Source organism: Panthera onca, chromosome X (genome assembly GCF_046562875.1).
Source record: "Panthera onca isolate mPanOnc1 chromosome X, mPanOnc1 haplotype 2, whole genome shotgun sequence".
In the NCBI taxonomy this organism is placed as follows: domain Eukaryota; kingdom Metazoa; phylum Chordata; class Mammalia; order Carnivora; family Felidae; genus Panthera; species Panthera onca.
Window position 1 is genome coordinate 34,533,009 of NC_138357.1, and position 13,647 is coordinate 34,546,655.

The 13,647-nt window shown below is 41.4% G+C and overlaps 1 non-coding gene across 1 annotated transcript; it reads left to right on the plus strand.

Annotated features, from left to right (window-relative positions):
- The first annotated feature begins 12,098 nt into the window (after positions 1-12,098).
- Positions 12,099-12,294, plus strand: LOC145714806 (U2 spliceosomal RNA). The gene has a single exon (XR_014137002.1). It is a non-coding gene; the product is annotated as a U2 spliceosomal RNA (small nuclear RNA).
- Positions 12,295-13,647: the final 1,353 nt, after the last annotated feature.

Consider the following 13,647-nt stretch of genomic DNA (forward strand, 5'->3'; position numbering starts at 1 on the left):
CCTGAACTGGGGAAGGAAAAAGGCATTGAAATCCAAGAGGCACAGAGAACTCCCTTCAGACGTCACTTGAATCGATCTTCTGCACGACATATCATAGTCAAACTGGCAAAATACAAGGATAAAGAGAAAATTCTGAAAGCAGCAAGGGATAAACGTGCCCTCACATATAAAGGGAGACCTATAAGACTCGTGACTGATCTCTCCTTTGAAACTTGGCAGGCCAGAAAGGCTTGGCACGATATCTACAGTGTGCTAAACAGAAAAAATATGCAGCCGAGAATCCTTTATCCAGCAAGTCTGTCATTTAGAATAGAAGGAGAGATAAAGGTCTTCCCAAACAAACAAAAACTGAAGGAATTTGTCACCACGAAACCAGCCCTACAAGAGATCCTAAGGGGGATCCTGTGAGACAAAGTACCAGAGACATCACTACAAGCATAAAACATACAGACATCACAATGACTCTAAACCCATATCTTTCTATAATAACACTGAATGTAAATGGATTAAATGCGCCAACTAAAAGACATAGGGTATCAGAATGGATAAAAAAACAAGACCCATCTATTTGCTGTCTACAAGAGACTCATTTTAGATCTGAGGACACCTTTAGATTGAGAGTGAGGGGATGGAGAACTATTTATCATGCTCCTGGAAGCCAAAAGAAAGCTGGAGTAGCCATACTTATATCAGACAAACTAGACTTTAAATTAAAGGCTGTAACAAGAGATGAAGAAGGGCATTATATAATAATCACAGGGTCTATCCACCAGGCAGAGCTAACTATTATAAATGTCTATGCGCCAAATACCCGAGCCCCCAGATATATAAAACAATTACTCATAAACATAAGCAACCTCATTGATAAGAATGTGGTCATTGCAGGGGACTTTAACACCCCACTTACAGAAATGGATAGATCATCTAGACACACAGTCAATAAAGAAACAAGGGCCCTGAATGATACATTGGATCAGATGGACTTGACAGATATATTTAGAACTCTGCATCCCAAAGCAACAGAATATACTTTCTTCTCGAGTGCACATGGAACATTCTCCAAGATAGATCATATACTGGGTCACAAAACAGCCCTTCATAAGTTTACAAGAATTGAAATTATACCATGCATACTTTCAGACCACAATGCTATGAAGCTTGAAATCAACCACAGGAAAAAGTCTGGAAAACCTCCAAAAGCATGGAGGTTAAAGAACACCCTACTAACGAATGAGTGGGTCAACCAGGCAATTAGAGAAGAAATTAAAACATATATGGAAACAAACGAAAATGAAAATACAACAATCCAAACGCTCTGGGATGCAGCGAAGGCAGTCCTGAGAGGAAAATACATTGCAATCCAGGCCTATCTCAAGAAACAAGAAAAATCCCAAATACAAAATCTAACAGCACACCTAAAGGAAATAGAAGCAGAACAGCAAAGGCAGCCTAAACCCAGCAGAAGAAGAGAAATCATAAAGATCAGAGCAGAAATAAACAATATAGAATCTAAAAAAACTGTAGAGCAGATCAACGAAACCAAGAGTTGGTTTTTTGAAAAAATAAACAAAATTGACAAACCTCTAGCCAGGCTTCTCAAAAAGAAAAGGGAGATGACCCAAATAGATAAAATCATGAATGAAAATGGAATGATTACAACCAATCCCTCAGAGATACAAACAATTATCAGGGAATACTATGAAAAATTATATGCCAGCAAATTGGACAACCTGGAAGAAATGGACAAATTTCTAAACACCCACACTCTTCCAAAACTCAATCAGGAGGAAATAGAAAGCTTGAACAGACCCATAACCAGCGAAGAAATTGAATCGGTTATCAAAAATCTCCCAACAAATAAGAGTCCAGGACCAGATGGCTTCCCAGGGGAGTTCTACCAGACATTTAAAGCAGAGATAATACCTATCCTTCTCAAGCTATTCCAAGAAATAGAAAGGGAAGGAAAACTTCCAGACTCATTCTATGAAGCCAGTATTACTTTGATTCCTAAACCAGACAGAGACCCAGTAAAAAAAGAGAACTACAGGCCAATATCCCTGATGAATATGGATGCAAAAATTCTTAATAAGATACTAGCAAATCGAATTCAACAGCATATCAAAAGAATTATTCACCATGATCAAGTGGGATTCATTCCTGGGATGCAGGGCTGGTTCAACATTCGCAAATCGATCAACGTGATACATCACATTAACAAAAAAAAAGAGAAGAACCATATGATCCTGTCAATCGATGCAGAAAAGGCCTTTGACAAAATCCAGCACCCTTTCTTAATAAAAACCCTTGAGAAAGTCGGGATAGAAGGAACATACTTAAAGATCATAAAGGCCATTTATGAAAAGCCCACAGCTAACATCATCCTCAACGGGGAAAAACTGAGAGCTTTTTCCCTGAGATCAGGAACACGACAGGGATGCCCACTGTCACCGCTGCTGTTTAATATAGTGCTGGAAGTTCTAGCATCAGCAATCAGACAACAAAAGGAAATCAAAGGCATCAAAATTGGCAAAGATGAAGTCAAGCTTTCGCTTTTTGCAGATGACATGATATTATACATGGAAAATCCGATAGACTCCACCAAAAGTCTGCTAGAACTGATACATGAATTCAGCAAAGTTGCAGGATACAAAATCAATGTGCAGAAATCAGTTGCATTCTTATACACTAACAATGAAGCAACAGAAAGACAAATGAAGAAACTGATCCCATTCACAATTGCACCAAGAAGCATAAAATACCTAGGAATAAATCTAACCAAAGATGTAAAAGATCTGTATGCTGAAAACCATAGAAAGCTTATGCAGGTAATTGAAGAAGATATAAAGAGATGGAAAGACATTCCCTGCTCATGGATTGGAAGAATAAATATTGTCAAAATGTCAATACTACCCAAAGCTATCTACACATTCAATGCAATCCCAATCAAAATTGCACCACCATTCTTCTCGAAACTAGAACAAGCAATCCTAAAATTCATATGGAACCACAAAAGGCCCCGAATAGCCAAAGTAATTTTGAAGAAGAAGACCAAAGCAGGAGGCATCACAATCCCAGACTTTAGCCTCTACTACAAAGCTGTCATCATCAAGACAGCATGGTATTGGCATAAAAACAGACACATAGACCAATGGAATAGAATAGAAACCCCAGAACTAGACCCACAAACGTATGGCCAACTCATCTTTGACAAAGCAGGAAAGAACATCCAATGGAAAAAAGACAGTCTCTTTAACAAATGGTGCTGGGAGAACTGGACAGCAACATGCAGAAGGTTGAAACTAGACCACTTTCTCACACCATTCACAAAAATAAACTCAAAATGGATAAAGGACCTGAATGTGAGACAGGAAACCATCAAAACCTTAGAGGAGAAAGCAGGAAAAGACCTCTCTGACCTCAGCCGTAGCAATCTCTTACTCGGCACATCCCCAAAGGCAAGGGAATTAAAAGCAAAAGTGAATTACTGGGACCTTATGAAGATAAAAAGCTTCTGCACAGCAAAGGAAACAACCAACAAAACTAAAAGGCAAGCAATGGAATGGGAAAAGATATTTGCAAATGACACATCGGACAAAGGGCTAGTATCCAAAATCTATAAAGAGCTCATCAAACTCCACACCTGAAAAACAAATAACCCAGTGAAGAAATGGGCAGAAAACATGAATAGACACTTCTCTAGAGAAGACATCCGGATGGCCAACAGGCACATGAAAAGATGTTCAACGTCGCTCCTTATCAGGGAAATACAAATCAAAACCACACTCAGATACCACCTCACGCCAGTCAGAGTGGCCAAAATGAAGAAATCAGGAGACTATAGATGCTGGAGAGGATGTGGAGAAACAGGAACCCTCTTGCACTGTTGGTGGGAATGCAAATTGGTGCAGCCGCTCTGGAAAGCAGTGTGGAGGTTCCTCAGAAAATTAAAAATAGACCTACCCTATGACCCAGCAATAGCACTGCTAGGAATTTATCCAAGGGATACAGGAGTACTGATGCATAGGGGCACCTGTACCCCAATGTTTATAGCGGCACTCTCAACAATAGCCAAATTGTGGAAAGAGCCTAAATGTCCATCAACTGATGAATGGATAAAGAAATTGTGGTTTATATACACAATGGAATACTACGTGGCAATGAGAAAAAATGAAATATGGCCTTTTGTAGCAACATGGATGGAACTGGAGAGTGTGATGCTAAGTGAAATAAGCCATACAGAGAAAGACAGATACCATATGGTTTCACTCTTATGTGGATCCTGAGAAACATAACAGAAACCCATGGGGGAGGGGAAGGAAGAAAAAAAAAAAAAAAAAAAAGAGGTTAGAGTGGGAGAGAGCCAAAGCATTAGAGACTGTTAAAAACTGAGAACAAACTGAGGGTTGATGGGGGGTGGGAGGGAGGGCAGGGTGGGGGGTGGGTATTGAGGAGGGCACCTTTTGGGATGAGCACTGGGTGTTGTATGGAAACCAATTTGACAGTAAATTTCATATATTAAAAAAAAAAAAAAAAAAAGAAATTAAAAATAGAAACACGAAAATTCCACTAACGGGTATTTTATCTAAAGAAAAGGAAAACACTAATTTGAAAAGATATATGCACCCCTATGTTTATTGCAGCGTCATTTACAATAGCTAAGATATGGAAGCAACCTAAATGTCCATTAATAGAAGAATGGATAAGGGAGATGTGATACATACACATCACTTCATGCAGCCATTAAAAAGGATGAGATTGTGTCATTTGCAACAGCATGGATGGGCTGAGAGGGTATTATGCTAAATGAAATAAGCCAGACTGGGAGAGGCAAATACCATACGATTCCACTCATATATGGAACCTAAAACACAAAACACATGAATAAGCAAACAAAAACCAGAATCAGATCTGTAAATACAGAGAACAAGCTGATGATTACCAGAGGATAGGGGGCTGGGGTGGGCAAAATGGGTGTACGGGAGTGGGAGATATAGGCTTCCAGTTACGGAATGAATGATCAGGGGAATAAAAGGCACAGCATAGTGAACACAGTCAATGATATCATTCCATAACTGGAGGCCACACTTGTGTTGAGCACAGCGTAACAAACATATAGAGAAGCTGAACACTGTGTGTCAACCATATTCAAATGCAAAAAAAATGTTAAAAAGAGCAGAAAGTGATGTAGCATGCACTATTCTATACAAAATATGAATCTTGGAATTGGTGATGTGCTACATAATTGTCCTTTTTATTTTTATTTGCTTTATGTTTATTTATTTATTTTGAGAGAGAAAGAACACGTGTGCAAGTGGGGCGGGGGGAGCAGAGAGAGAGGGAAACAGAAGCGTGACACGGGCTTCATCTCACGACCTGCGAGGTCATGACCCGGGCTGAAATCAAGAGTGGGACGCTTAACCAACTGAGCCACCGGGGAGCCCCCTTTTTATTCTTTGCGATACACCTCTTTTCCCATTCATGCATATCAGTTGATTTGTTGCATTTAGCCCCTTGTATCCAGTGGCAAAATTTTGTTTACATTTAGCTAGTTTGCTAAGTGACTGCCAAGTGATTTAATGTTCGTAGACACCTATAGATAGGGAGAGTGTTCTATTTATATTCAGAGAGGTCAACGCCTTTTGGACAGTTAAAATTTCAAGAAATATGAAATATGAAGTGTCTTGCTTCATTTGCATGTTTTTAGTGAATTAGAATATTTCATTAAAGTTGACAGCTTTGACCATATCTAGGTCTCTTCAGAGATTTTCTGTAGGTAACAAACTTCATTATATATATGTGTATATATGTGTGTGTATATGTGTGTGTGTGTGTGTGTGTGTGTATGCATTCCAATTTGATAATGAGCCTCAACCTTACACCATTTCATTCCATTAAAGAGTAAAAATACCTACTTCTACAGCAAATGGCTCATAAAGTAATCTGAGTGACGGAAAAAGAACAGCTCCCAGCCCGAAATGAAAATATCTTTCATCACAGATGAAGTAGAATTATAGAAGTTTTCCATCTGTAGCTGCTTTTGACAGTTTACTTAAAGAAAACCCCCCTCGGGTCCTTTGCAGTATGTATGACCGCTAAGGTTTTAGAGCCTGAAACATGATTCAATTTGCAATATAGGCGGTCACAAAGAGAGCCCTACGTTTTCTTCAGAGTGGAGGGAGGGCGGCATTCTATCGTGCCTACTCCATTTGTTACCTTCAGTCTATTTATTTTTCTTTGGGGGTGGAGCACGGGCTTGCATATGAATGCGAGTGGGGGAGGGGCAGAGGGAGAGAGAGAGAGAGAGAGAGAGAGAGAGAAAGAGAATCCCAAGCAAGCTCCACACTCAGCATGGAATTCAATGTGCAGCTCGATCCCACAACCCCGAGATCATGACCCAGACCGAAATCAAGTCAGATGCTCAACTGACTGAGCCACCCAGGTGCCCCTGGTTTCCTTTAGTTTAATACGCTTCTTTATAATATTAGCCTACAAACATTTAGATAATCTCCCTTCAAATAAAAACCTTTCTAAAATACACAATATATAACTTGTGAGATGAAGGTGGTCCAGGGGATCCCAACAAATAATAAAGCAGTCTAGCATGAAATAAGGAGCCAGACTTCAGTTCTAGCACCAGCTTCCTTGCACAATTACTATGCGGTAATGGAAAAGTCCAGTCACCTTTCTCATCAGTGTTGCTATGACGATTAAGTGCAAAAATACAAGAAAGACCCTTTACATGGTAAAGCATTATGCAAATATGAAGTGTTTTCTGCAAAGAGCCACCCAAAGGAATGTTCTGGACAAGTTGTCTCTCTTCTGGTTGGTTTTCCAAATCACACCTGTATTTCCCCTCTCTAATTTCCTCACTTCTCCATCTCGTCAAGCATGTTTTATTTTATTTTTTATTTGAAAGAGAGAGAGAGAGAGAGAGAGAAAGAGAGCATGAGAGCAGAGCAGAGAGGGAGAGAGAGAGAAAATCTTAAGCAGGCTCTACACTCAGCACAAAGCCCAACGTGGGACTTGATCCCAAAACCCTGGGATCACGACCTGAGCCCAAATCAAGAGTCTGACGCTCAACCCACTGAGCCACCCAGATGCCCCTCTTCAGGCATGTTTTAAAATGATGAGTTTTGAGCTGTCACATCCCAAGGGAAGGGGGTCAAAAGTCCTTAGAGACTGTTCTTCGAGGACAGGTGCCCAAGTGTTGCTTTGGCTAAAATAATCGGAAAATGTTGAATATCATTAAGAAAAATCACAGGGGGAAAAAAAAAAGCAGGAAGCACTCAGCCCACTTATTCATAAATCCTGAAGATGTCTGCACCTGGGCTGTTTTTGCAGTTCTGGTCTGTGCATAAGACAGGAGTAATAGGCTTGGAGAACATGCACAGAAAAGCCACTCGAATCTTGAAGGGGATTATAGAAAGCAAGGCAGGGGTGGGCATAGGTTACCCATTAAATGACAAGCTTTCCTCATGCAACCGGCTCAGGGGAAGCCTCATCCGAGAGCCCTGCAGCTGGCGATCTTTGGGACTGGCATGTGGCCAGAGCATGCGTGCTGAAGTTTCTCCTTCAAGTGGCCTCCGCTTTGGGAGTGAAGTTTTGTTCCTCGACTTCCTCTATGTTGTTCTGCTGAAATTTCCTTAGTCTGACACAGCCTCACTTTAGCAGAAGATTCTCATTAAGGGGCAGGTGAACGCTCTCGTTTAAGGAGCTCTTGAGCTCCCTGTGGTTCATGATGGTTCTGGTTTGATTCCCGCTCCAGGACAACCTACTTCCTTTCTAAGCTCCGTGGGTTGCAACCAAGTTACGTACGTCAGAATCACCCAGGGAACTGTGGCTCTATAAATCATTTAGCACTTAATTTATCTATTGTGTAAAATCAGAATGTCGTATGTGTGTTTCTTTAATACCGAACGTAACTAAACAAGGCAAATGCATCAGTAAATAGCAGATTGCTTTAGGTTTTACGTGAATTTAAATTTCTTGAACAGAAGGGCATCTGGCGTTGAACAGGCTCAGAAGCCAAGGTTGGCTTTCGTTGGTTGCCAAGAGGTAGAGGCAAATAACCACTTACGTAAGCATCATCCAGATCGCTGCCTATTTACGACAGAAAAAAATGGAATCTTCGCCCTTCCTCAAAGATGAATGCTTCCATGTATGTCTCCCCACCCTGTCTAAATATTCTTATTCTTTGCAACGGCTATAGCAAGTGACCTCCCTCCCCCTGCTTATTCCCCTAAAACAGACACAGCAGGGAGTTGGAAAAAGACACTCTCAGAACACAGGCCCAGCCCACGAAGAAAAGAGCATGGGTTAGATATCAGCCGCATTTCATTCTGCAGGTGCCCTGGTACAGTGAATAAAATAACAGCTAGTACATCAATAAAGGCTGTCTAAAAAAAAACACACACACACAAAAAACCAAAACAAAAAAAAACCCCATGGTGTTAAGGAAGGTTCTGGGGTTGTTTTCAGGCTCAATAGATAAAATGTATTGTAAGCAGTGATGATTTCCCAGGGTTGAGATAATGGCACGAGGTGTGACAGAAACTTGCCATCTGAGGACTAGAGGCTTCCAGTCCGTCCTGAAGAGGTAGGAGGCTTGGGATAGACAGAAGTTGGTGTCAAATGTGGGCCCAGACAAATTATATAACATCCAGACTACTAGCGGGCAATACTCTTGTCGTGCAATGAAGCAATCTTACTCAAGGTCTCTATTATAAAGTAGCTAGCTGAACCACTGTTTCACAGGACTCTGCCGTACGAAACCGTTTCTTCCTTAAATAAAAGAAGGGCGCCTAGGTGTCATCTTGCTGTTCATTTTATTTTATTTCATATTTTTTATTTTTAAATAATTTCTGCACCCAACGTGGGGCTTGAACTTACAACCCTGAGACCAAGAGTTCCACGCTCTATTGACTGAACCAGCCAGACACCCCTCATTTGACTGTTTAATAAAAACGTATTTTTTTTTTTTTACCACTTTTAGCTATAATTCAAAGAAGGAAGCGTCAGTCTCTTCCTCATTAAGTCTTAAAACTGATTGTGTTGTTTGTGGTCTGGCCCCCTTACATTCTATCCTCTACCTGCCAGCCAAGGTGACCCTTTTCCAAAGCCGGTCTTATGCTCAGAAATCTCCAGGGGCTAATACTCACGGTGAAAGACAACGTCCCGACGTTATTCTAGAAGGCCTCATAGGAAGGCTCGACATCTCCCTCCCCATGACTTTCTCTCCTGCTAGTTCTCTGAGCTTCTACCGAATTGATCTCCTTGTTTCTCCTAGACAGAACTAGAACAACATGCATAGATGTTCTCTTTGCTGGAATATTTTATCTTATTTTACTTATTTTCTTAATGTTTATTTTTGAGAGAGAGACAGACAGAGCACTAGCAGGGGAGGAACAGAGAGAGAGGGAGACACAGAATCCAAAACAGGCTCCAGGTTCCAAGCTGTCAGCACAGAGGCCAACGGGGGGCTCGAACTCACGAACCAAGAGATCTTGACCTGAGCCGACGTTGGATCCTTAACTGACTGAGCCACCCAGGTGCCACTGCTGGAGTACTTTATACCGGATACAAGCATGACTTTCTTCCTTGCCTGTTTAAGGTTCTGCTCAAACATCACTTCCTTATGTAAGTTTCTCCCATCCCCCTTTCCTATCTCCCTTCCTTGCTTAATTGTCCCCCATAGCACTAATCATCAAGCGACATGCCATATGTTTTCCTCATTCCTTTATACACCGTGTGTATCCCTTTCCCCAACAGAAATGTCAATTCCATGAGGATTCGGGCTTTTATCTTGAACAGTGCATGGCACAAAATAGGTGCTCAAGAATTATTTTTTTGAAGGAATTAAAACTGCTTTCCCTGCAGCCACTCAGCCAAATCTCACACCTTTACTTTCCCATGGAGTCTTTCTGGTGCGTCATCAAATATCTCTTCCCAAAGCCCTGAGTGCCTGAGTAAGTTTTCCTAAGTGGCGATCTCTTATTTTTTTTTTTAATATATGAAATTTATTGTCAGATTGGTTTCCATACAACAGCCAGTGCTCATCCCAAAAGATGCCCTCTTCAGTGCCCATCACCAACCCTCCCCTCCCTCCCACCCCCCGATCAACCCTCAGTTTGTTCTCAGTTCTTATTTTCGTTAATGTACAATTTTCTGGAAACTCTTGCAGCCCTCCCAAGGGCATGACGTCATTTTCTTACCAGACCCAATTCATTGACAAGATTTCTTTTTCTCGTCATGCCTTCCCTCAAAGTAGTCTGTACATACATCTTGCCTGCCAGGCCCATAATGTGGCTGATTGTCACTTAGCAAAACTTCAGCATATTTAAAAGACAAATTTACATTAACCTCACTCTAGGACTCTTGCTTCCACAGACTTAGCCACCCCTTCTCCAAATAAAGGATGTCCAGTTAAATAATGCAGGGAACATACTTCTACTAAAAATTATTTGTTGTTTACCGAAATTCTAATTTAATGGGGCATTATGTATTTTATCTGGCAACTCTACTATGGTGGACATATATAGTGTTGAAAGGGCATTTTTAACAGGATTACATTCTAGAAAAACTATATCTAAAAGGGGGATGTAGGGGCACCTGGGTGGCTCAGTCAGTTAAGCGTCCGCCTTTGGCTTAGGTCATGATCTCGCTGTTCCTGAGTTCGAGCCCTGCATCGGGCTCTGTGCTGACACCTCAGAGCCTGCAGCCTGCTTCAGATTATGTGTCTCCCTCTCTCTCTGCCCCTCCCCTGCTAGAGCTCTGTCCTTCTCCCTCTGTCACAAAAATAAACATTAAAAATATTTAAAAAATACCAGAAATAGGGACATACTCCCTTGAAATTTAAAGAAGTCGTTTTTAAAAAAAAATGTTTAATGTTTATTTACTGTTTGAGAGAGGTGGGGAGGGGCAGAGAGAGAGAGAGGGAAACAGAATCTGAAGCAGGTTCCAGGCTCTGAGCTGTCCACACTGACGTGGGACTCGAACTCACCAACCTCGAGATCATGAGCTGAGCTGAGGTCGGTCGCTTAACGGACTGAGCCACCCAGGCACCCCAAAAAGTAGTTTTTCTTAATGTTTTTATTTATTTTTGAGGGAGAGACAGAGAATGAGCCAGGGAGGGGCAGAGAGAGAGGGGGACAGAGGACAAAGCAGGCTCTGTGCTGACAGCAGAGAGCCCGATGTGGGGCTGGATCCCACATACCCCGAGCTCATGACCTGAGCCGAAGCTGGATGCTTAACCGACTGAGCCACCCAGGTGCGCCTAAAGAAGTGGTTTTGAAATGTTTAAAAATTTGAAATGCTTTACCCAGTAATAAATATATGAAATGTATTACTCCCAGGAAGAGATCTAGCCAGAAAATTTCTGAAACAGACGTTTGAAAAGTTTTAGATATGTTCATGTACTGTATTGGAAATTAACCAAATGATAAAATACCTAGTGTATTTCGGACACTCATGATCCCAGTGTTCAAGACAATGTCCCTGTACTCCGTCTGCTAGTAATACAGATATAATTCAAAATGACAACGCAGCACTAGAAGAAAAGATAGAAATAAATAATAAAGTACAGTTGTAGTGGGGGGGAAAGTATGGTCGATTATCTCAAGTGGAGGAAGATGACGGGCGTGTGGCTGGCCTACTCAGGGGAACGTGCAACTCTTGGCCTCAAGGTTGTAGGTTCGAGTACTACGTTGGGGGTAGAGATTACGTAAAAAATAAAATCTTAAAAAAAACCCAAAATGAGGGAAGTTGAGAATAAGGGAAAAGTTCTCTAATAGATGACCCTTGAACAGGTATAGATTCTATCCAGTAAAACTTACCCACTTAAGTACAATTTGATGGGTTTTTATTTTATTTGTATAGGTTTACTGAGGGATAATTTACACACATTAAAACTTTAGCCTCTTTAGGTGTACCATCCTATGAATTCTGACAAACTTACCCAGTCATGGAACCACTGCCACCATCAAGATCTAGAGTATTTGAAAGATGCTAAGAGAGTACATGTTAAAAGTTCTCACCACACGCAAGATGATGGGTACGTCAACGAACTTCTTGGAGAGTGGCGTTTAGAAGGCTTCGCCCTTATCGCTTCTCGGCCTTTTGGCTAAGATCAAGTGTAGAAGGCTTCGCCCATATCAAATCATCACATTTTATGCTTTAAATATATACAATGTTACATGTTAATTATATTTCCATAAAGCCAGGAAAAAAAAGAAAATGTCTAAAATAAAAAGTATTTTCTCTACCCCAAAGAGTTCCTTCATGCCCTTTGTACCGGTTCACTGTTGTCGCCAAAAGAAATTACAGCAAACTCAGTGGTTAAAACGATACCCATTTATTTCCTCACGCTAACGTTTGTCAAAAGTCCCGGATGCTGTGTGTGTGTGGAGGGGTGCTCTTTGCTTGGGGTCTCACAGGGCTGATATCAAAGTGTCCCTATTGTTTTGTTTTTTCCCCAAAATGTTACATAAAGAACCATACAGTATATATGTAGTCTTTTTGAGTCTGGCTTTTTTTTTTTTTAAGTTTACTTATTTATTTTGAGAGAGAGAGAGAGAGAGAGAGAGCTGGGGAGAGGCAGAGAGAGAGAGTCCCAAGCAGGCTCTGAACTGTCAGCACAGAGCCCAACATGGGGCTCGCACCCAGAGACCATGAGATCATGACCTGAGCTAAAGTCAAGAGTCAGGCACTCAACCAGCTGAACCACCCAGGCACCCCGAGTATGCCTTTTCTTACTCATCATAAGACCCGTGAGATCTAGCCACAGTGTTGTATGGATAAACACTTCCTTTTATTGCTATTTAGTATTTCATTGTCTGGATGTATTGGCTTGTTTTACCTGTGGTCCAGGCACAAATCCGGTCTAAGAATATGAGATGAGTGGTTACATTCAGTTTAAGGGAACAGGGAGAAAACAGAGGCTAGAACCCTCCCAGTGATCTTGAACTGCAAAAGATTCCCATCTTCAGGAGATGACCTGATCCGAGGAGATGGTCTATAGTAAACAAGAAATTTTACGAATAAGAGAAGAGAAGCTCCAAGAGTTTAACTAACTGGCCCAAATCACACAGCTGGTCGGTGCCCGAGGCTAGACTTACACCTCTGTCTGTCTGCCAATGATTGAATGAGTGATTCCCAACTCTTTTTTGATATGATAAAAGCTATGGATCTTCTCCCAGAAAAACAAACTTAGGCTAATAAATACTAGCCCGAGTTTAGGACCCGCTTGCATCGTGGTGCTATTCCTAGCTTTCTGGGTACTTTGGATTGGTTCTAAAGGGTGCGGGGGTGAAGGGAGGGAGGGCAGGGAATATCACTTGCTAATGAAGGCATCTCCTGAACTCAATGGGATATTTTGGTGTGTTACCATTGGTCACTAAACCTTTTGTTTTCTTTTTAAAATGTAATTTAAGGGGCGCCTGGGTGGCTCGGTCGGTTAAGCGTCCAACTTTGCTCACGTCATGATCTCACGGTCCGTGAGTTCGAGCCTCGCGTCGGGCTCTGTGCTGACCGCTCAGAGCCTGGAGCCTGTTTCAGATTCTGTGTCTCCCTCTCTCTCTGCCCCTCCCCTGTTCATGCTCTGTCTCTCTCTGTCTCAAAAATAAATAAATGTTAAAATGTAATTTAATTATA